General features: G+C 41.1%; 1 protein-coding gene and 1 long non-coding RNA gene across 2 annotated transcripts in view; one reads left to right on the top strand and one right to left on the bottom strand.

Annotated features, from left to right (window-relative positions):
- LRMDA (leucine rich melanocyte differentiation associated) overlaps nt 1–24,609 on the bottom strand; it is a 1,400,324-nt gene that overhangs the window by 7,201 nt on the left and 1,368,514 nt on the right. The gene's annotated exons all lie outside the window — the stretch shown is intronic.
- Nucleotides 10,813–23,118, top strand: LOC133388322 (uncharacterized). Its single transcript, XR_009763737.1, has 3 exons — nt 10,813–10,971; nt 17,412–17,497; nt 21,082–23,118. It is a non-coding gene; the product is annotated as an uncharacterized LOC133388322 (long non-coding RNA).

Genomic DNA, 24,609 nt, shown 5'->3' with positions numbered 1-24,609 from the left:
AGATCCCCGCATTTAATGACAAATGTGGCATTCTTAATTAAAATATCTGGCACTGGTCATAATAAGCTAAGTATACTTTCAATGAGTCAAGAGCTGTGAGCTCTATTCAGAACAAGCTCCCTGTTCAGGCTCTTGAAAAATGACAACATGAGGTCTCTTGAGGGATCATCTTCCCCCAAATGAGGCTCCTAATTTTTCTTAAGTAGCCGCTTCCACCATCACCATAAGCTGTTAAAACTATAATTATGAAAAAATTGCACTGGGAAGATTCATTTTTAAATACACTCTTTATCTTTTAAATGTTTTCCCTCTGTGGAATGGATGTTCTAATTATAACGGGTAAGTAACAATCTTGCAATCGTTCGCATGTGCTGAGAGATTGGTCTCACTTGAATACTACATTGTAATGTCAGCACAATAGACCTTCCAGAGCTGGGGTTTAGGGAGGGAGCCCAATTTTCCCCATAAGTATGCACATGCATACTAAAGCATTTAATTTTGGGGAGGTCTTCTTTAAATATTTAGTGTGCATTGGTCAGAACTCTCGGACAGTTAGGTTACAATCTATGAATTTTTCAAGATGCGGAATCATGCTGCTGGGTCAAATATTCAAATCAGTATTTAAAACTATGGCACTCTCTTGTTACTATTTTCCATAACATTTCATCAAGAAAAATATAGTCAAGAACAGGTCATATTTTTCTTAAAAGGGCACATTCCTGGATACTCAAGTGGCAGCTGTGGCCTGGAGTGTCTTTTGCCAACCTTAGTTGGTTTGTCAGCTATGCCTGCTACAAGATAGAGACCTGACTATGTGGGGTTACACTTGAAGAATGTCAGAGGACTTCACCTGCTCTACCCATGGCAGGAATAAGCTGCAATTAACATATTTCATCAGTTTTAAAGCAACTTAATTAGTTTAATGTTTATTTTTAATACAAGATGCTGGTTTTAACAATGAACACCCTAAATCAGGTGTTGGGAACCTTTGGCCCTCCAGATATTGCTGAACAAGCACTGTCACAGGCCAGGGCTGATAGGAGTTGTAGTTCAGAAACATCTGGAGGACTGAAGGTTTCCCACATGTGCCCTAAACGATCTGGGACTAGACTATTTCAAGGAGCGCTTTCATCTATATGACCCCCTCCTCCACCAAATTTGGAATCAACCAATGAGAACCTGCTCCAAGTTCTGTTCTTTATGGAAGTCCAGTTGTCACTTATAAGGAGCAGTGTCTTTTCAGTGGTGGCCCCAGAACTTTCAGTGTCTCTTTCAGTTGGGGGGGGTTGTTTATTCTCTGGGTTACCTTAAGGAAGTATGTGAAAACATTCCTATTCCTCTTACATTTTGGAAGTGAATTTATCTCTTTTCCCTCTTTCTGCTGTCATAATTATTTTAGTTTTTCTGCTTTTAACATGGTTTTACCGGGTTTTTTATGTTTAAACTTTTGTTTTACATTGTAAATGGATTTGGAAACTATATTGCAAGGTGGTATGTAAATGAATGAATCAATGGAATGTTAAAATATTGCTGTGCTTAAGATGGATAGCTATTCATGTAGTTTAATCCTATGCAGGCATGATTCACCAAAAGAAAAGCATTTATACAGCAGGGACATGCTTTCAGCCCTTGGCTGAGGTCACACAGTTCTTCCTAGCCCCCCGTGCATTCAGTATGAAAGTCTGCAGGAGTGCCTTCTTAAAAGCCCCATGTTCACTTGCAGTAGCCCGGCGTTCTCTGCTGAAAGATTCTAGTCCGACATGGCTTCTTGGAATGATGATGGTCACATGGTCATTCCAGAAGCCCTGCTGGGCCACAGTCTTGTGTGCAAAGAATCCTGTGCTGCTGAGAGCAAGGGTGGAGCTTTTAAAAACTGTTGGAAGTAACAGTTCCTAAGGTAAGCTCCACACCATCCCGTCATTCGAAAGTTCTTTTTAAAAAAAAAAAAGATCTGCACTCTCACCTCTGCTTCTCCTCCCACCCACTCCCTTGAATTGTGGAAATAAAGACAATTGGAGGTATTCCATACTGGTCCTATTCAGACTATTCAATTAACAGTTATGTTAATAGACAAGACTAGCTTAAGTTCATCAATTTCAGTGGCTCTACTCTGAGTAGGACTTCGTTGATTACAACCCAATTTGAGGAGTCAGCACAGCCCTAGGGTGGACAGGGAAAATCTGGATGAGGTGGAAACAATTTGACTAGTGAGCATGTTAGGCAAAATTCATGCCAAGTCCCTGGAGCAGTTCTGCATTTTTTTAATGTTCGTGTTTTTTGGCTAAAGTAACCTTATACATGAATAAATGAACATACATAGTATGATCCAAATAGATGGATCGTCTGCTGTATTCATGAGGGCAGGAATGTACTTGCTAGTATACTTGCTGGTGTCCACTAGTTCTTCTAGAGCTGTCTCAACATTTTTGAAAATTTATTTCCTTGGGTAGGAATGAGTGTGTGTGTGTGTGTGTGTGTGTGTGAAAGAAATTTTTCTGAAATTTTCAGGAGCAGATTCCCACTTACCCTTATGAAATGGCAAGACTTGTTCCCCTACCCCACCTTTTTTTAAAAAAAAACTTTAAACAGTGATGCAAGATTTTCTCCACATCTTATCATTCACTGCAAACTGCATTGCTTTGCCCCAAAGGGACTCCGGGAAGTGTAGCCATTGGGAAGCAGCGTGAGGCTCTCTCCACAGGTTTTTGCCAGCAACACTCTCTGGCAAAATCTGGTAAGGTAAGTGGTAACTCACTCCCCCCAAATTCAGAGAAATCCTCCCCCAGTCCTAGCAAAAGAAGCAGAAGAAAATCACCCCGTTTTCACAGGGGTTAATATTTTTAAGAAACTACGAAGGAAATTTCAGCCATGCTCTTCCCTTCTACCAAAGATATAAAGTGAAATAGAACATTTTAGACCATGGCAACATCACTGTTGTAATATGCCATGATGCAAGGTATGAAAATAGCCACTGGGGGGGGGTTCTGTATTGTCAGCCTTAGGTTGTCTCTCTGGTGTTTTCATAGGGGCTTTATTGGTTAGTCAGCAGGGCTGGCTCCAAAGGGCAGCCAGGTGGAGCCCTGGCTGAGGGCCCCTGGGGTTACAGGGGCCCCTCCACTCCCCTTCCGTGATTTGCAGCAGGATCACTGCCACATATCGCAGGGTGGGAATTTCAGACCCCCCCGCCATTGCCTCGCTCAACCTACCTTTCTCGGCTGTGTTGTGTGGCTGTGCGTGCAGCGCTGCCCTTAACCAAGATGGTGGCTAAGGTTTCCCTAAGGGGCTGAAGCCTCTGCCGCCATCTTGGCTGATGGCATGCATGCGCCATGGAACAATGGAACAAAGAAGTTCCATTCTGTAACCAGATAATAAAGTCTGTTTCTGTTAACACTGCCCGAATCCTGGTTTCCATGATATTACATATGGCGACAAAGTAGAATTGAACCTGTTAGCCTCCATAAGTGAAAGGCCTAACTCTCTTTTGTGAGTACTCCTTTTCCAGAGAGAAAATTGCTGTCACACTGGGGACTCTCACAGTTTGATCAGCAACAGCAAACCTGGGAAGAGTACTGTGAAATTCTAAGTCAGTTTTTTTAGTGCCGATGATATCATAGCTGAAGATAAAGAGGGCAGCCTTTCTCTGTTGTGTAGGGTCTTCTACCTACAATCTAATGAGAAATCTGTTAACTCCTGCAAATCCAGTAGACACAATTTATGAAGAATTAGTAAATCTGTGAAGAATCATTTTAACCCAACACCCAGTAAGATAGCAGAATGATTTAACTATCAAGGTAGTCTGGAGAGACAGTAGAAGAGTTTGTGGCAGCACTGAGGAAGCTCTCTCAGAACTGCAATTATGGTGCAATCCTATCTCAGATGTTAAGGGGCAGCCTAGTATATGGAATTAATGGTGAGAAAATGCAGAGAAGACTCCTGTCTGAACCACAAGTAACCTTTGCCTCCGCTTTAAAGCTGGCCCTGGCTATGGAATCTGCAAACAAAAGTGTAAAGGATTTTATTTATTATTTATTTATCTTATTTATACAAATTTAAAACACATCTTTTAAAAACAATTTAAAACACAATTTAAACATTTAAAACAAATTTAAAAACACATGATAAAATGCCTGGGGAAAAAGAAAAGTCTTGACCTGGCACCGAAAAAATAACAGTGATGGTGCCAGGCGCACCTCGTCACAGAAATCATTCCATAATTTGAGGGTCACCACTGAGAAGGCCCTCTCCCTTGTTGCCACCCTCCGAGCTTCCCTCGGAGTAGGCACCCGGAGGAGGGCCTTAGATGTTGAGCGTAGTGTACGGGTTGGTTTGTATCGGGAGAGGCGTTCCATCAGGTATTGTGGTCCCAAGCCGTGTAAAAATTTATAGGTTAAAACCAGCACCTTGAATTGAGGTCTGAAACATACAGGCAGCCAATGCAAGTGGGCAGATCTGCAAATCTTTCCTGGGAACTGATGGGAAGAAAACCACATAGCTGATGCAAGGAGGTGTCTATAGGACCTGTAAGGGACACTTAGAAGTATGAGGAAGGCTGCTTCCATTTGTGGAGGAAAGCACACACCAAAGTCCTGAAGATTTCAAAAAGAAAAATGACACAATTGTGGCCTTACAGGCCACTTTAGCTATGTGGAGCGAAGGAATAGGGTGCATCCTTACAAGGATGTACAGGGGAAAAAATGCAACCCTCCCAGGGCATATGCACTGGAAGAGGCAAGTCCTGGAAGTATAGAAGAGGAGATAGCCTATACTATCCATGGTATAAATGAAACATTAATTCCCAAGGTGGACCCTATTCAAATTGTAACAACAAAAAGATAGCATTTGAGTTACATATAGGATGCAGTGTGACTCTTATGAGTCAGGCCTTGAATGAGGCCATATGGAAATCTGGCGAGGCACTTTTACTACAGCCAAGTAAAATAAAATTGTGCATATATACAGGAAAAGCTCTTAAATTTGTTGGCACCACCAAAGTGGCAGTCACCTATAAGGTCAAAGTGCAACAATTGCCATTGCTAGTGGTTTACCATGAAAACCCTATTCATAGGGTCACCATAAATCAGGATCAACTTGAAGGCAGTTCATTCATTCACTACTGATGGATTGCATTGCTGCTTCCGCAGTGACAGCAATACAAAGTAATTTATGGACTGACACAGATCTGGTGTTGGCCAAAGATAATTTGTTTCAAGGGAATGGCCCAATGCCTTAGAACAGCCTTTCCCAACCAGTGTGCCTCCAGATGTTGTTGGACCACAATTCCCATCTTTCCTGACCATTGGCAATGCTGGCTGAGGCTGATGGGAGTTGTGGTCCAACAGCATCTGGAGGCACTGGTTGAGAAAGGCTGCCTTAGAAGATAGGGAATTAGCACCATATTACCAACGTTGTTGGTAACTAAGTGTACATGATGAATGTGTGCTGTGGGGAGCCTGTGTGGTAATTCCACAACAAGGACGTGAGACTATTTTAAAATGATCTACACTAGGCCCATGCTGGAATTACCAAAATGAAAGGATTAGCTAGAAGCTACCTGTAGTGGCTGGGAATGGACTTGGAGATTGAACACAAGGTACACACCTGTGCAGCATGTCAGGAGAGTCATAAATTGCCTTAGTGTTGCTCCCCAGAATCCATGGGAGTGGCCAAGGAGAATTCATGTAGATTATGCTGGTTAATTCCTAAGTAAAATGTTTCTACTTGTGGATGCCCATTCCAAATGGGTAGATATTTATCCCATGTCTACTGCAGCTACAATTGAAAATTTAAGGATTAGTTTTAGTATACATGGATTGCCAGAGATGTTGGTAACTGATAATGGAAACATGTTTACTAGTCATCAGTTTAAGACTTTTATGAAACAGAATGGCATTCAGCATGTTACGTCTGCACCACATCATCCTTCATCAAATGGCTTGCTGAGTGGCTTGGCTAAGTGGACTGTCCAATCTTTTCAAGAAAGCATTGCCAGAATTCCCAGTGACAACCTCAAAATAAAGCTTACTTGTTACTTGTTTAACTAGAGAATTATACCTCAATCTACCATGGGATTATCACCAGCAGAGATGTTGATGAGAAGGAAATTGATGCGAAGGCTGGACCTGTTGTATCCCTATCTAACTGGACGTATGCATCAAAAGCAACAGAAGCAGAAGCAACAACATGAAAGACATGCTGAGGGACATTTTTTCATTGAAGTTGACACAGTTTATGCTAGAAATTTTGGCTCAGGACTGGGTTGGATACCTGTTACCATCAGAAAAGGTACAGGTTCTGTCTCCTATTCCTTCACCTTACAAGATGGGAGGATTGCTAGCAGGCATGTTGATCAGTTAAGAGGCAGAGTTTCAATGCTTTTAGAAAATCATAAGGACCCAGTAAAAGAGTTGTCCACAGCACAAGAGGCTTCTCCACTGATGTTGAGTAATCCACCTACGTCTCTTTTCAGAATCAGCAATGGGCAGTTACGAGAGCTTGGAGGAGACTGTTGGTCCAGTTGTGCCTATAGGGATGAGCTGTACTTCATCAGTAGTTCCAGACTATACAAGTCCATTGAAGGAGTCACCTATAGCTGAAACAGTTGTTCCAGGTGTTCCCTGCTTAAGAGACATCCACCTGATTATCTGAAAGATTATGCTGTATAAAGCCATCCTGTTTGTTTGTTTTTTGTATTAATATTATCATCATTGGGGCTATTGTTCTGTTTTATTTTAGTAGTTTGGTGAACACTTAATGGGGAGGGAATGTTGTAATGTGACAAGATGCAAGGTATGAAAAAAGCCACTGGGAGGTTCTGTATTGTCAGCCCTAGTTTGCCCCTCTGGGGCTTCCATAGGGGCTTACTTGGTAAGTCAGGAAACAACTACAAGGAAGTTCCATTCTGTAACCAGACAATAAAGTCTGTTCCTATTAACACTGCCTGAGTCCTATGTTCCCATGTATCCATGATATTATAATCACATCCTGCACAAAAAAGAGCCAGAGCCTCAGAACAAGCAGTTGGTACAGGACAGACAACAACAGCAGCAAAGCAAATCACACCAGCATGGTTGCAAGACAGGTCTGGAGGTGGGGAGGGGTGGTTGAGAGAAGGAGGTGAGGCTGGGGTCAACAGGGAATGCATACTGAAAAAATCTGCAATGAAGATTATGGGAGGAGAAATGTCAAATTTCCAAACCAGACCAGGAGAAGCTGCAATAATGCTTCAACGTAAACTATCAGTCAAGCTGATGTGTGATTAAAGTCAGACTGGTGTAAATGCACTTTAGAGTTCCCACTGCAGCTATGGAAGAAATGTGTGTTCTTTTTTTAAAGAGAGGGAATAAAGGAGCAGGAGAGGGCAGAGATGCACTGCAAGCCTATTTTTAAATAACTAAATTTCCCACAGAATATTTTATTTTGTGTTTGTGAGGCATTTGCCCAAATCCATGGGAACAAGCAGACACAATGATATGTCATAATAAGCCATATTGTTCTGGGGTCGTATTATATCATCATGATCTAGTCAGGCCACAAACTATAGGTTGTTTTATACCAGCCAGCCTGAGATATAGTTTAAATCTCTCTAACACATTAAGGAGCCAAGCCATTAGGTCAACAGATTAAAAAAAAACCAGAGCTAATGTTTCCATTATGTATATCCTGGCAGTGGAACAAACAACACTCTGTTCCTTAGATATCATACTTCACCTGTTAAAAAAAAAAAGAGTGAGCAAGCAAGAATCTCTTCCTCCTTGAATGACAGTGACATGACAACCTTTGATCTAGACATATGCTGTCTGCAGATCCACTCCCTCTAGTGAAAATGAGCCCATTTACAGCTTATTACTTTAAATCATTTAAGTAGCTGTGACCCTTGGGTGTAAGTTGGTGACTTTGCAGAAAGGCATCTGTACATAGTAAATGATGACAATTGCAATGCAGAATGCCTTATTTATGTATTTATTCATATTAAGAGAGCCCCATGTATAAGCTTACAGCAAATTACTATTTGGATGGGAGGTTTGGTTTTATAGGTTGATAAGAGTTGCAAGAGACACAAAGGCTGAATACAGATGACCATGTGGCAAGTGGACAGTTGCTGCTTGGTGAATGGTCTACATGTAACTGTAAATACAGAAATGTGCATGAAATCATTTAGTAAGTCAGTTGTCTGTAACAGATCCTGCAAGCAGTGAGGAGTATTTTTGTACTTCCCTCTTTCCCCTGATTTCTAATTGGATATGGATGTATCTCAACATTTTCTGCAATTGGCTTCCAATACAGATGACCACCCTATCAAGTGGTTCCAAGTACACCATGGTAGATGTCACTTGGTCAATATTCTATATTCACTCAATAGTGCAACAAATCCACCCTTCTGCCCAATATGTCACACTCTGAACCTAAAGCACCCCTCAAATAGTGCCTGTTCAAAACATTATAGAAAGCCACCAAGAGGGGAAATTTCATGATCAGCTCTAGTAATCTGGATATATTTAGGAGTATGTTTTCTTTCCTTAATGTTCACCCTAAGTCCACCTTCCAGCCTCATTCCTTCTTGTTTGTTTTCAGCAGACATAGCAAACCACTGCTCTTCAGTGATCCATAACTGGATTGCACCAACCTTAGGCAGGCCACACTAAAGGCACTGTCACCCATTTCCACACTAAAGGAACTGTCACCCATTTCTTTTTTAAGACATAAGGGAAAAGATATGAGAAACACAGAACAGAGGGAGAAGAACAGGAAAAAGAGCAAGAGGAAAGACATTAGAGAAAGGAAAAAGACCAACAAGGTACTGTATAATCCCATGGGCCCTGGGAGATCATCCCAAGGGTCATAGCAGGGATCCAATATACCCCACTGAGAATGCTCTGATGTCAGAGAGGGAGATCTTATTAAAGACCAATAAAGGGGCCTTTCTGGGAAGCGGATCCAAAGGATTCCAGAAGCAGACACACTTCTAAACTTCTCCCTCTCCTTTCCCTCCCACTGTTTCCAGTGGGAATAAAATGGGTGGGGTAAACAAAACTTTTGAAGCCCAGAAATGGATGGAGAAATGCGGAGCATTTCACTTCAACCTCGCTATCACAGCCAGGTAATGTGTTGGTGCTTGCTCTGCTTGGCAACCCCCCCACTCACTCTGCTCGCCAACCAGGGACCCCCAAGCGCACACACACACACACACACACACACACACACACACACACACACACACACACACACACACACACACACACGGACTCCCCCCCTGACTCTCTCTGTCTCTCTCTCACACACACTCCCAAATGATTGCTAAGCTTCCTCTTCCCCCCTGCCCCACGGGTTGCCAAGCTTCCTCCTCTCCTCCTCTTTAGACTTTCTCCTGTGAGGAGGAGGGAGGCAGCTGGCTGAGGTGAACCACACAGGAACAGTGGGGAGTGGCTGGGGCATTGCCTCTGCAACCATCCTGCTATCCCACCACTTCCCTCCTCCTTGCCTTCCACCACTGAGGCTGTCGGTGAGAGGGGGGCCGCAACAGCAGAGCAGGATGGTTGATGAGGAGCTATCCCTGGCTGCTCTGCCTGTTCCTCTGTAGCTCACCAGGGCTGCCTTGCTCTCCCACCTTGCTTGCTCGCCTCATACCTGCCTCACTCTCCTGCTGGTCTGCCATCCTCGCCTGCCTCATGCCCACCATGCTTCCCCACGAATCCCATGAAATGGTGCCTTCATGCTGCGTGGCAGCTTACAAAAATAGTGTATGCATAGATAAAGAAATACGTTTAAAAGTGAGATTCCTATTGAATATAAGTCTCAGACCGAAAAAGTGTATCTGTTTTATTTTTGACTTCCTCTATAATTTTAAAGCTGCCAGCTATGACCATCTTGATGTTTTACTTTCTTTCATGTTAAACAAACCTACTAGCTCTTCATCAGAGCCTGTCTTCTAGGACTTTCCCCAGAGTTTTCCTCTGAATTATTTTCAACTTTGTAGCATATTTCTTTGTAACCACCAGTGGTGAAATACTCCATATATGAGGCATAATATTATCATATAGATATGGTATAGATATATGTCCAAAGGTCTGAATATCTTTTCCTCCTTCAATTCACTTCTTCAGCCCTTCTGACACGGTAAATTCCCTGCCTGGACTAAGATTAGAGGTCACTAAAAATATACACTGTGAATCAACAAAAGAATGGCCTAAACTGGATTTTAATAGGATAAAGAAGTACAAATAGACTCTAAGGATGAGATGCAAAAGACACCCATAGGTAACATGCAGGCACATGCTTATGCTCCCATATGCCTTTCCACAAATACAGCTTTTTACCCTCCATTGTATACCATTCCTAAATAAGAAAGGTAAGATAAGAAAACTGGAATATACAATTGACATAACGTGGAACAGAAAGACATTGACATATGAAAGGGTACCCCAGTACAGCATATTTCATTGGCAATCCAAATAGAGAGAGAGCAGAAACAGGCCAGATTCTAAAGCATTCACCAGTGATCAGACAAATTTTTTATTCACATTTGACTGGTGTTCCTGTGTAACATTAATAATTAACACCACTAATTCTAAACACATGACATGGAAAAATATGCTCCATTGTTTTCAACAGAATGGAGAGCAACTTTCCAAAAGTCTAAGAAATCTATTCCCACCACACTTAGCTAAGCCTCTGAAATAACGACCTAGCCCACTAGAGGGCAGCATTAATTTGTCAAAGGAAGAGGCCAAAGCCAGCAAACTAAGTACTCCTCTAGGACAATTAAAGCAAGCCTGTTTACTTCCTTTGCAGTCCACTTGATGTTTTGTAAGGATCAGTGGCTTGAATTTGTACATGTGATGCTTTCAACCTTCTGCCTAGAAACTTGACTTCTGGTAGGCTGAAAAATCCCACTTACCATCTATCTGTAAGCAAAGCTGACAGTAACAAAAATGTGACAGCGTCTATCTTGTAGTCCAAGGAGAAAGATCAAAGGTATGCATGTTTTAACAATGGCCACCAAATTGTAACCAAAGAAAATTCTAGGGTGTGGATGCCATCTGCTTCTTACTTGTTGGAAATTCAAAGCTCATTAAGAACTCTCCATGAAGAAGGCAAACCTGATAAAGTTTGGGTCTAAAATGGCCACTTGGTGTCACCTAAATTTCAAAGTTCCCAAGAAGGACCACCTGAGAATTTTGATGGAAGCAGAACAAGTGCTTTGTTAAGACTTACAAAATGTCTCAGCCCCATGACATTTGACTATTGTTTTAAAGAAAGGTAACTGAAATACAAGCAGTTGCTTTGATTTTCATTTTATTCCTGCCGTAAGTGATAGAAAACAATATTTTAATAGAGAAAAATTCCAGAAGAGATGCCATGTGAGTCTATTGTAACAAAAACAACAAAGAGACTTGTGGCACATTAAAGTTCCAGAGGCACAAGCCCACTTTATCGTGTAACATCTAATTTTGGGATGATCTTGTCTATGAAAGCTCATGCCAAGATAAATCAGTCTTTAAGATAAGATGCCACAGGACTCTTGGATAAAATTCAGACACACTTGATCTTAGCCAGAAAGGTCGAGAAGCAATAAAATTCTTATTATTGCAGTGACCTTTTAGATCTAGGGATGGACAAATCAGTCTAAGCCTTACTGGTTTGTGTCACTTTTTTGTGTTTATATTATGTAAATACATTGTATACCTTATGAAGTCCATTCTGTCCTGTTTCCTCACTGATGTGTGAATTTAAAGAAGAATCTGCAGAAAATACTTATTGGGGGGGGAACACTGTTGCAAAGTGGTTCAAGGACTGCCTGTTAAAACTTAAAACAACAAGAAGTGATTGCCACTTCAGTGTAGATCATACAATAAATAAACTTGACCATACAATTTTAATGGTGCAATCCTATGTTTGTTTATTCAGAAGTAAGCCCCACTGCATTCAATAGTATTTATGTGAGTTTAAGATTACAACATAATCATATTGTAATTCTAAATACTGGGTTCTGAACTGGCTGTAAGCTCCCAGGAAAGCATTCTTTGGGTTGTGGTGAGCAACTCAGTGAAAAATTAATTCAGCCTGGAGCTGTGGTGGAAAAGGCAGTGCTTGCACCCTGTTCATGCATTAATCGTATGAAGGGGTCTATGCATTGAAAGGGGCAGTGGGAGCACACTGCTGGCCCCTCCCCGAATGTCATATGGCTTCCCCAGCCTTGATGAATTCTGAGCAGGAAAAGCCTATACTCATAGGCAGCTGAAATCCTGCCTGGTAGGTGTGGATGCCCGAGGAGTGGAAGCCAGTGCATAGGCAGTGGGCCTGGGAATGCTGAGACACTGGGGGATGGCCAAAGGGGCAGCTCTTGTTGCCCATTTTGGTGGACCTTCTTCACACAATCAACAAGTGAAGGTGGGGTTATGTTAAAGGTGATTAGGAAGCGGATTAAAATAAAATGCCCAATCCTCTAACCTGAGTTTTATTGCTGCTGTATCTTTATATATATATGATAAATGCTGCCTTTCTGCTTGTTGAAGAGTTCTGTGGAACTAGGAAACTTGCATTAGTCTAAGTGAAAACTAGGAATGAAACTAGGGTGTTTTTTTCTGGCCCACATTTTTAAGTGTAATGACCTAATTGGCACATCCTAAACTAATAAACATACCAGAGTGTAATAATTCTTTGGATTTCATATTTCTCTGAATTTTATGAGTCAGTTCCCGACTAAAATAATGTACCAGAAATCATTCATTTTAGAGTAAAATACATTTAGAAATGCACACATGAAGATACATGGAGATAAAATACATATTTAAATATATATTTGTAAGTATTTAAGGACAAATGTTTGTATCAGTTTTTTTTAAGAGAAACAGTTTAAAGCGACCATTGTATGGAACAGACTTGTCAATGCATGTAAAATTAACACATACTGGAAACAGACTGATCTGTCCATCCCTAGCTGAGATAGTGGTAAAAAAGATGGAAAGCCATGGAAGAATCTAAATTGATCCTGACTGGCTGAATGGATGCTGAATGAGGAGCCGGAGAGAGTGATTTTCAGCCCACCAGAAGGAGGGCTCATAGGGAAGGCTTGTAAAAAATACTGGAATTTGTTTCGAGAAACAGTCTATTATTGAGGGCATCACCCATGACAGCTGACGTTTTTGACTTGCCCTAGTATATGGCTATGTTTCTCTGCTTGTATTACTACACTTGCTCAGAATACATGTCTCTAAACAAATCTATATAATGCTTCTCCGTGTTCAGAAAATTATATTAATAATGAATATAGTGAAAACAACGAACCATACAACTAGTTTTTGAAAAGATCACAGCATACTATGGGTGGGAGAGAGCACATCAATGGCTAATAGGTAGGAAACTCAGGATGTGCATACTAAAGTATCCCAGCAGATCAGATGGACATTTTGCAATGTGGAGAATTCTCTGGATATATCAAGGATCTTTCTATTTGACTGGGGTTGTAATCAATATCTCTCTTTAAAAAGATGGAAGTGTCTTCCGTTGGGAAGCGGAGATAGTTTACAGAGATAGATAGCAGGTTGCTGGGGAAACAATTTTCCCTGGTGAGAATGGATGGGAAGAGTGATTTTACCATGCTATCTCATTTTCAGTTTTGGGATTATTTATTTAATTAAGGAGTCTATTGGCCTCTGAAATTTATTTCTCTAAGGATCCGGCAGCAAACTTTTAGTCCCTCTGGCCCCACCCTCAATCACTTAATTGCGCCCCCTGAGCCTCTGGAGAGGTGACAATATGGAGCCCTATTCCTGGTCACAATGCAAAAACCATGAGCACTATTTTCTGTCTTCAACTCTATCATTCTGGCCTTAAAATCATGCTAATGTGGACATGGTAAACCATCCCACCCAGAGGACAGAAGACACTTTTGCAGGAGAATTATGATGACGATGATGATGATTAGAATTAGAATTGATATCCCACGCTTCCAAAAGAGCAATAAAAGACGACTCCAAAAAAGAGGAAACACCGAAACCATTCTATTAGGATCAGACTCATGAATGTTCCATTAAAGCACCCAAGACTTTCTAACAAACATGGCAGGGCAGGGTCTGGGAGGTGGTTAAGTGAGAGAGATTATGCTTGCTGGCTGTGGGGGGTTCACTTGCTTTGACGTGCAAAGATCTGAGTAGTGGCCTCTGCCTCCCACCCCACCTCCCTTACCAGTGGAGAGACCACCATTGCTATCTGGATAAAAATAATTATTCTACTACCTCTGTATGTGTTTATTTTTAATGTTCTTTTAGGCTACTTGGATGTGCAGCAGCCAAGGCCAGCACCTTGTAGGTGTTTTTTTTTTAAAAAAAAGTAACTGAAATGTAATTGTAGTGATAACTTTTGAGAAAAAGTAATCGGTTACTTTCAGAGTAATTGTAATTGTAACGGTAATTACTACTTTTTGGGCCATATAATTGTAACTGTAATTTATTACTTTTTAAAAGTAATCTTCCAAGCTCTGCTTCTGCAGGTGCATCAAACCGTTTTTCTCTCTCTTTAGTTTGCCATAACCATTCTACTCAATTAGCTCCAAGGCAGACAAGTCATATTCACTTGAATAGATTCTGGGGTAACCCAAGTTACTTTAAGTCATCTCTTAGTTTTTATGGAGTGTTCATATGTAAGGATCCCTGCCCACTGTAAGTTATAAAGTTTTGTCTAATCTATTTCTCAGGGTTTTTTTTCCTCCTAAGAAATCTCAGTGGAAAATAAAAGATTTCACGCAGACCACAGATGGTGGTGTGTTTGCCACTTTTGATTAATCAGTGTGTTCTCCATCAACAATAGCCCCACATTAGTGACCTCGGGCAGGATCTCAAGACCCGTAAGGCTAGTTCCATGAGCCAAAGAGGCTTAGGCATGTTCTTCTCAAATAGAAGCCTGCCATCCAGCACGATACATTTCTTTTGAAACTGAAAGGCATTTCAGAAAAGTAGTTTATGATATAGTATGTGTTTGTGCTCATCTGCTGTGTGTAAAAAAAAAAATCTACTGGACTAGCACAAACCTACTCCATGATCCTAAGTTACCTTTGGACCCTAGCCTTATTTTTTAAAACTCTGTATTTAATGTTTAAAATTATGCAAATAGATCCTGAATAACATATTATGGTCACATTAAACCTTTTGATGTTTTAATGGTTGGGCCCTTCTGGTGCGGTGGATGGCTAGAGTGTCCATATTTTGTCACATTAAAAAGGGGGCAAAAGCGATGTGCTGGAGAGCACTGTGTGCTTTACTGGCACCTCTTCTTTTTAGCAACCACGGTGCATTTAGAGCAGGATGCTGGAACTGACCTGTGAAATGTACAGTGTAAAAACACACCCCCATTGGGCGTTTCTTCTGAGACCCCATTTGTGCATGGCTACTTATGTAACATACTCAATATACATTGTATTCCAGCCTGGCAAGGTATATGTTGTGGGTCAGAGAGGCATTCCTTGGGGCTGCTAAGAGGACAAACTTGGCTCATGGAATCATGTGCTGATAAGAATAATTGTTGCCTTGATTAGGTGCCTGCAAGTAGCAGATTTTTTAAATTTTAAATAATGAATTAAAACTAATGTCCATCTAACAAAGACTGTGTACACACATATACATCCATCAAAAACTGCAAATAACCCTTTTAGAAAATTACTCAATTCATCCACCAGCAAAGACTTTTAAAAGTAATATTTATAGATGTATACATATTGGACACTGCTGCCTTTAGTCCACCAAAATGAAGCCTGCTTGGACAGTAGCAATATTGCTGAATTCAGATTTAGCATTGGATTTTTCAATAGTCTGTGTATTCTCCATCTTTGCCAAGCAATCCTGTTTGCTCTGAATTTCAGCGGCTTTCCCTGACACTGTTCCCCCTCCCAATATTCCCTCAAATAAATTGTTCTTTTATTGATTTTACTGACACCACAGCAGTGTAGGTTTCTCTGTCTGTCTGTCTGTCTGTCTGTCTGTCTCTTTGTCACCCCTCTCTACTTGAATAATCCAAGCTCCAAGTGGGAGGAAGTAAGCTAAGTCTCATCCACTTTAAGGGCTCAGGGCCTGCTGAGGAGGTGGGAGGCACTGAAAGCTACTTTCCCCTTTCCTTTCCAAAAGCAAAACAGCCAGTCTCTGCTTGCTAATGTGAAAAGTCACCAGCCACAGTCACAGCGGAGGAGGAGGGGGTGGTGGCATTGACAAAGCTGCTTTCATTCCTTTATCAATATTTTCTTTCAGATTATCAATATTTTCTTTCAAAATATTGGTAATTTGAAATAAAATATTGATAAAGCAAAGAAAAGCAGCTTTACCGCCTCCTCCTCCGCTGTGACTGAGGCTGGTCAATTTTCATATTAGCAAGCAGACAGCAGCTATTTTCCTTCTGGAAAGGAAAGGAGTAAAGCAATTTTCAGTGCCCCCCACCCCCACATCGTCCCCAGCAAGCCTGGAGTCCTTAACACAGGTGAGACTTTGCTTGCTTCCTCCCACTTGGAAAATACTCGTTCAAAACATTGATATTTTCTTTCAAAATATTGATATTTTCTTTAATATATCAATAGATAGAGAGGTAGTGGGCTCTCCGACACTGGAGGCATTCAAGAGGCAGCTGGACAGCCATCTGTTGGGAATGCTTTGATTTGGATTCCTGCATTGAGCAGGGGTTGGGCTCGATGGCCTTGTAGGCCCCTTCCAACTCTACTATTCTATGATTCTATGATAATTTGAAAGAAAATATCAGTAATAATATCACTATTTTGGGGCAGGGAAAAATCAATCACATAAAAGCAGCAGATAGCAGAAAAGAACAAACTCAAATTGATACCGTTGTTTGGTTGATGGAATGCTTTTGAAGCAGAACCACCCAATGGATCCCATCTCTGCTGGATGGGACCACGCACTTTTCCAAGTGCATGTAACTAACATTACCAACCAAATGGACCTCTATGGTGGCTCTATGCTCAACTAGGATTAAAAAGCATCTGTTGAGACTGCCCATAGCATAAATTTGAAAGCAGACTTTGGGTGCAGAAAGTGAAACAGATTAAACAGGAGAACTGAATCTCTGAATTAGTCCATTTTGAAAAAGCAGCCAGTAGGTAACAATGCCCTACTGAAGTATTTTACTCGCCAAGAAAGAGGGGAGGGAATGTAATGGGCTCATTAGCCACACATTCAAAGATGGATCTTTGGGTAAGGAAGAGAAAGAAAGCAAACAACGCTGAAACTCCAGAGTCCAGCAGGAAGCTGTGGGGATGTTATTCTTGGTACAGTTCTACGTGTAGCCAGAATAATATGCTTTGGTCCGATTTTCCTAATCTTAATTAAAGGGGGCTTCTCACCTGATATTGTAGGTCCTGGCTAGGAAATTTGAAAAAAAAATTGTGAGACTTACAACACATGTGGCCCACACAGATCTCCATGAGAGAGTCCCCACAAGCAGCAAGTTTCTGGAGGCAGCACAGATGTGTGGCTTTTCATGCAAGAGACCTGTGTGTATGGTAAGTCTCATAATATCTTTTAATGCATCTTCATCCACCCTTTTTGCCTCACAATCTTAAAAGTCAACACACGATGGGGAAGAGCCTACCATGAGGCACGCTGAAGTGGTAACCTCAGGTGGCAGATTTGTGGCACCATTAAGGGTGGCAGAGTGGGAATCAGACAGAACACCACTGTACTCTCCAATAGGTCCACTCATTCATTTTAATGAAATCTGCACAATCCAGGTGGATTGTGCCCTTAATATTAGGTGGTGGTGGTAGGTGTCATTTGGATTGTTTGCACCAAAATATTTTGGGCAGTGCATGACATGAGAAATAACCCCTAACACATCACTTTATTATTTTTTCCTCCTTTCTACTATGAGAGTGTTAAAGAATGCCCTGACAGCTGGGAAATGGCTGCTGTTGATACTAGTGAGACCTTCTCTTTAACTAGATCCTTCAGGAAAAAAAACAAATTAATCAAGAGCTAGCTGAAGTGGGTTTAATGATTGCATTCTGCATACAATCAGCTTTTCCCTTTTCAAGGGCCATCAATATGTCAAGGGAAGACATATCTGAAGGATATAGCTCTTAACATCAAGGTTATCTATTCTCTGCAAGGCTCCCACTCTTTACCAGGGCTGATACTTTACGCTGCCTGTGTCTAACATTTTCATCAACTCGGCAATCAATCAAGGTAATAATGTTGTGCAAAAAATCAATTAACAACGCAATTAAACTTTCCTTATTATCTCAAAGGGCTGAAATAATACCTGAAGGGGAGATAGACTCACTGAATGCAGACATCCATAACCCAATGTGAAAGTGAATTATGAGGTTAGACAGATGTAGGCATGTACCGGAGCAGTTATTTTCAATGGGGTATAGCTCATCCAGGCAGCCTATCAGTCACTGCAAATCCTATATCCTAAAATTCCAAATTACTTTTAAGAAATATATGATGTGCAATACCCAATTCATATTCCCGTTTAAAGATAACACACACATCTACAACAGCAACAGCGGCACCACATACACACACTGCCTACCCCCCCAAACTTGGACAGGAATATTATTCAAAGACGAAATGATATTTCAAAGAGAACATAAAATATAAAAGCTATAATAACATTTACATCTGTATACCACCCATGTCAGTAAATGCAGGCCATCAATTATACATAATCTAGAGCGTATAAAAAGAAGGGAGAAATGATGTGGCACAACATTTTAAAACACAGTGGCTTAAATTCGCAAACACCTATATCTGTAGTGCCATCAAACACCATGAAGGAAGAGCCCCAGTTTAGACATAATATGGCAGCATCAGTTACGATTCAAGTATTACTCATTTAAAATAAGACAGAGTGACTGTATTATTTAGCAATTACATTGAACTCTCGTTGAAATACTGTTCCCCGGAGCCAGGATTTTAAAAGTGAATCAAAATAAGAACTATTAACCCATTGCAAAGGGGAAGATTCTTTGAAATTCAATACAATTAAAGACTAAAAATTACATGATGAATCCTAAATATAGGCCAGGGGAGAGGGGAGACAGCATTCAAACGCACCTAATCACAAACTGGCATGTGAATGCTCCTTCAAAGCTCAAAGAAACATTAAAAATGAAAGGGTGCAACACAAACAGAATTAGGTGGCTTTGTCTGGAAGTGGCCCTTGGTTCCTGCCTTCTATGAATGCGTATAGCCACATTGGCACTTCTTGTTTAATAATAAAAATTAGAGCAATCTGAAAAACTATTTGAGGAAGAAGAAATCCATTTGGAAATGCCCAGTTAGAAATCTTTTCTCTAATCATATGGGGTATCAAATATTGAGTACATACATCAGATACATCAGAATACACCACCACCACATGCCCTCCAACTTTGCCCTCTTGATTCTCTTTATTAAGTATCTCTTGATGTCTTCAATAGCTGAAGAGGACTACAAAGCAATTCTCCCAGCTGCGGTTCCTTAAGTACATAACAGCTGCATTTTCAAAATGGTCTATTTTTACAATTAGCTCATGCAGAGCAAAGATACTTGTTTGCATCAAAAATCTCTGCCCCACCTTTCTCTCCATTTCTCCTTAGTCTTTCTGGTTTTGTCCTCTGTTACCACCACATGCTGTTGACTCAGCCAGGAAGCATGTTACAAATGCAAAATTACGCCAAGACAATCCTTGGCAATTTCCACCATTTTTGAAACATCATACATTCCCCTCATCCACCCCCCCATGTGAATTTTTGAATCACCAGCATTACAGAACAATTAGGGAATCTCAGCCATTCCTATCTTAGTCTTAAAGGAACATAATTAATATGTTTTTGTCTGTAGTGACTTCATTGTGCGCCTATCAACTGGAACCATTCCTGCTGTGCGCTTGATTCCACAGACGATGGGGGTGTGTTGGATTTTAAATGATGTGCTGGTGTGTCTGTTCTTTATATGCTGTAGTTTATGTGTTATTCATGGGTTGCATTTCAAGGCATGGACGATACACAGATGTAAATGTTATTAAAGCTTTTTGCGACTTCGACCTTTTATGAAATACGTCTTTGTTTTCAAATAATTCTTTTAACTATCACAAATAACCAGCAGTACATGACAATATCTTGAGAGGGGGGTGCTTTTTATTGCCTTGCTAAGCCTTTGTGATGAAAAGTGACTCCTCCCCTCCCAATGCTCTCTGTTTGTCAAAATAAAATGCAGTATGATTTGGCACACAACCGAATTATTTCGGCAAGGTAATGTTGAAGAAGACCCCATTTTTGAAACATACTTGTTATGCAGTATCAGAGACAAAAGTTGCTTGATTTCTGGCTTGGCTGTCAAGGATATGGGTTCAAACACCAGAGGTCTAAGACGGGGATACTTCTCAACATGATTTCTCTTCATATTGTCATTAATATTTTTATTCCAGAAATTCGAGACGGACATACAGTAGGACAATGCCTTGCCATCCTCTGCATCAATACATATTCAGACAATTTTCAAATTAAACAACTTTTCCATTGCTATTCTGACTTTGGCTAAGCAGGGCAATGACCAGATTTGAACGCATAGACTCAAACCAAAATCACAGAATACCACTGTTACTCTGCAAAATTTACTAAAGAAATATAAGTACTGGCATATATAGTAGGGCCCCGCTTACCGGCACTCCGCTTACCGGCGTTCCACTAATGCGGCGGCTTTCCTCCCCTCTTTTAAAGCCGCTTTTGCAGCATTTTGCGGCATTTTTGTGCTATTTTTGCGCAACGCGCCCCATTAAAATCAATGGGGTTCCACTTTATGGCGATTTCCGCTTTACAGCGGGGGTCCGGAACCCGCCGTATAAGCGGGGCCCTACTGTATAGGCTAATAATAGGTTTATATCAGTCTTGCACCAATAAGCCCACAAAAGGTATTTCTAGACCATGAACTATGGCCCTTGTGTGGTAAGTTTATACCAGACAAGAGGCCTGGAGCAAAGCTCTTCTCCTGCATTCCACCATTAAAGGTCCTGCAGTAGAACAGGTACTTGGATTGTGCTCTGGTGGTTTTATATCAGAAATTGTTTTTATATCTGAAATTGTTTTCTTTTTATTGTTAGGAATGGAAGAGGAATCTGCCCGACAGATGCCAAAGCAGACTCACCTGAGCCAATCCAGCTGGATCATGACTTTGATTGGATCAATGAGCCACTTCACAATCCACAGTCTGGTGGATTCCATTATGAAGTAATCCAAGGGTTGGTGCCTCTTCCCATTTTTTTCCCCTTTAACACTTCAGAATAGTGGATCCAGCTGCCCACTACATGACGCAGGCTGCCATACAGTTCCTCTTGGGAGTGATGGAACATCATCAAGTCCCATCTGTCCCGAGACGGGGGGATTCCTCTGTGTGCATTGAAAGCACATAGTGGCAAGGAGCCCCACACACTAGCTGCTGAGGCAGTGGGCTGGATACACTACTTCTGAAGGGGAAAAATTAGGGGTGTGTGGGACGGAGGCAGCACACAACCCTCAGACTACTCCCTAAGTACTTTGAAATGTGTGTTTCCAGGAGGATTTTTTGAGCTTTTCTATTAAAATTCCGCCTGGAAACAGGACAAGACAGACTTAGTTCCCTCTTAGAACTTTAATGGGTTCCTCCATCCCTCTTTATTGTTGGTGTGTGTGGGGGTTGTTGTTAAATTGCTTTGAGTGGTTTCATAGGAAGTGATTCATAAATGTAATTAATTAATGCTGGAACAAAGAGATGAGCGGGGCCCTTCTGATAGTCCTTCTGGAGACAGGATTCAAATTCATGCTGGATCCTGACCTAGGGTTGCCACCTTTTAACCTGACAAATTATGAACACTCCAGCCATTCTCAGGAGCACAGGGCAAAATGACAACACATAGGGGCCCAGTGTAGCTGTAGGTATTTAGTTTCATCTTTTTATTTTAATTGTTGGGGGTAAAGCCGTTAAAGTATAATGGTCATTGAAGCCTACAATATTGAGTACGACAAACTTTTGTCAAATGGTGGTACAGGAGACCAAAGTGTAGAAGAAACAAACTTAGCACCGGGCAACTCTTATTATTGCCTCAAAGTGGCTATTACCCTGGGTTTTAATTCTCTGCTGGTCATCTTGGGACTACTTCCCCCTCCTTTGCTCTCACTTTCATTACAGTGTCCCTTATTAGCTATTGTAGCAATCCGATTTCATACTGAGGTGATCAAACAGCTTTAAATGCTGTTGTTCCTTGCTGCATGCAGCAGCCTTTTGAAGATGATTATGACACACAGTTCGGCCTTAACCAAAAATATGAACATGCTCCATCCATAATACATTTCCAGGTTATTATAAACAAACCTCCCCCAGATATGAAGATCTTCTAAAAAATTATGAACGGGGAGCTCATAATTCAGCCTGGACAAAATGAAGGAATTATAGGTGATCAATTTCAGCAAAAAAAAAGCCGTTTAAAACAGCAATAGGCCAGAGCCAGTCATTTGCTGATTTCCAGTTTCTGGGTCAAGGGTATCCTCTGGTCTGCTCAGCAGGGGACATTATGGCTGCTTGCTCTTGACCCCCAGGTCTTTGCCCTTCTGACCTGAGTCAGGTCTGACATTTTATAGTCAATTTCATGTTCTGCCAAAGTGGAGTGCAGCTGCAATGAAGTGGACTGCTACCACACTTTAGCTTTACTTCACCTTTAAAAGTGTTTTTTCTCCCAAGTCAGCTGTAAGCAAGGATGACTCCCCTCAACTCTCTCTCGCTCTCTCTCTGGCAAAGATGAATAATTTGATGGCTCTGAAATTCATGGACTTGAAGTGCAATTAATATCAGAATGTTTGGAAAGCATACACACAGCTATTACTCTACTCTAAAGGAAAGGGTTGTGGAAATGCAGGTTCCAGAAGTCATTTCCTTGTTTCTCCTTGTCTCACCGGGGCGGGGGTTTCGAGGGGGAGAGGCTAATTATAAATTTTCCCAAACTGAAAGTTGTGAAAAGATACTGGACATAATATGCTCACAGGAAAAAAGAATATCTGGCAGTGGTTGGTTTTTGTTTTTCCCTAATACCCATTAAAAGCCTCTCACAGTAAACCGGTTTACAGCAATGCTAGAAATGGAGTTAACGTTTTTATTTAATGAATGGTTGTGGAGCATTAAAAACAGCATGATGTGCTTGCAAATGTAGCTCCTTATCCTTGGCTTTGTCTCTATTGGCATCCCCCCCCCTTTCATTTTCAATGACATGTCAGCCGTCTCTCACCAACCACAAAGGAAAGTTGAATGCAGGGCTTACAAAGTTAGGCTGACATTTGCTCTCTTCCAATAAAAAATATTTAGTCCATTAAACATAAATACCTGTCATTATGATACATGGACTGGGTACAAGCCTCCCATTTCCCTCTGATGTTTATTACATCCAAACAACTGCAGTGCCTGCATGTTTTCAACTTTAGTGTATTGATTAAACTTTTAAATGGCTGCCATATAACCCAGGGACATCAGGAAGATTAATTTGCGTCAATGTTCATCTGTAATTCATTAGCCATTTATTCTTTACAACCACATGGGCTATCAAGAAAATGCAGGCCATTTTTCACTCTGCACAGGCTTGGGAACAGATCCTGAAATTGGTGCTGCATACCAATCAGCTCCCCAGGCCCGGCCTCTTAAACTGCTTGGCTTTTCAAAAGTTAAAAGTTGGGAATAACGTCGGCAGCGGGAAGGGAGGGGAGGGAAAGGGACATAAAGAACCAGAAAAATGGACAAAATATATGTCCTCAGGGTACTCGAGATTTAACTGAGTTTGTCCACTGTCTTTTCATCCATGGATTATGGTTTCTTATTTCAGTCAGATTAAAATAACTGAAACTTGTTTCAGAGCAAGTGCCGTAAATAAAATGAGTCACACACATCTCTCCCCCCCCCGCCACTGCCCCCCAGTAATGTTCTCCTAGAAGCAGTTACTGGGGAAAAGCTGCAGAGTGGCAGAGAAGACTTTTAAAAACACCATGCTAGTGCCTTAAGGGAGTTATAGCCACAAATGCAAGGAAACACATTTTTAAACCAGCTCTCGCATTTATTCTGGATTCTGGTCTGGGCTTTATTTGGTTCAATACCCAGTTAAGTATCACTATGTTTCCTTAGGGTAGAGGTAAGCCATCTGGACGCTAGATTCACCCTGCTGACCCTCTGACATGATAGGATGTGAATATTAACACAAATGGGAACAAACGCGAACACTAAAGCAAGCACTACAACCATATAGTTCTTACATACAGAGTGGAAAGATAAATGACATGCAACCTGCATTTCCCCCTTCTTCCTAAATGATCATTAATCAATATCACTGATCTTCCTGCACTTAAGTCACCCATTTATGGGTGCATTTTACTACTGAAGCCTCAAGGGGGCATAAGATTTTGTAACCTCTCACCAACCAAGGGGTTATATGAGCCCAGTTCTGCTATTAGCAACTATAAAGTTTTGAATTTGTTTGTTTTTATTTTACAGCCCAGCATTTTGCCTGGCCTACTACCTTTACTTTGGCTGTGAACACATTGCAGATTTAAAACACAGTGAGGTCGTTCTTTTTCACAATTTGGATTGAAGCTGGTTTGGGGGGAAATACATCAAA

The sequence above is a fragment of the Rhineura floridana genome, chromosome 7 (assembly GCF_030035675.1).
Source record: "Rhineura floridana isolate rRhiFlo1 chromosome 7, rRhiFlo1.hap2, whole genome shotgun sequence".
Lineage (NCBI taxonomy): Eukaryota > Metazoa > Chordata > Lepidosauria > Squamata > Rhineuridae > Rhineura > Rhineura floridana.
Note: the sequence above shows the minus strand (reverse complement) of the source record. Positions and strands in the feature narration are given on the sequence as shown.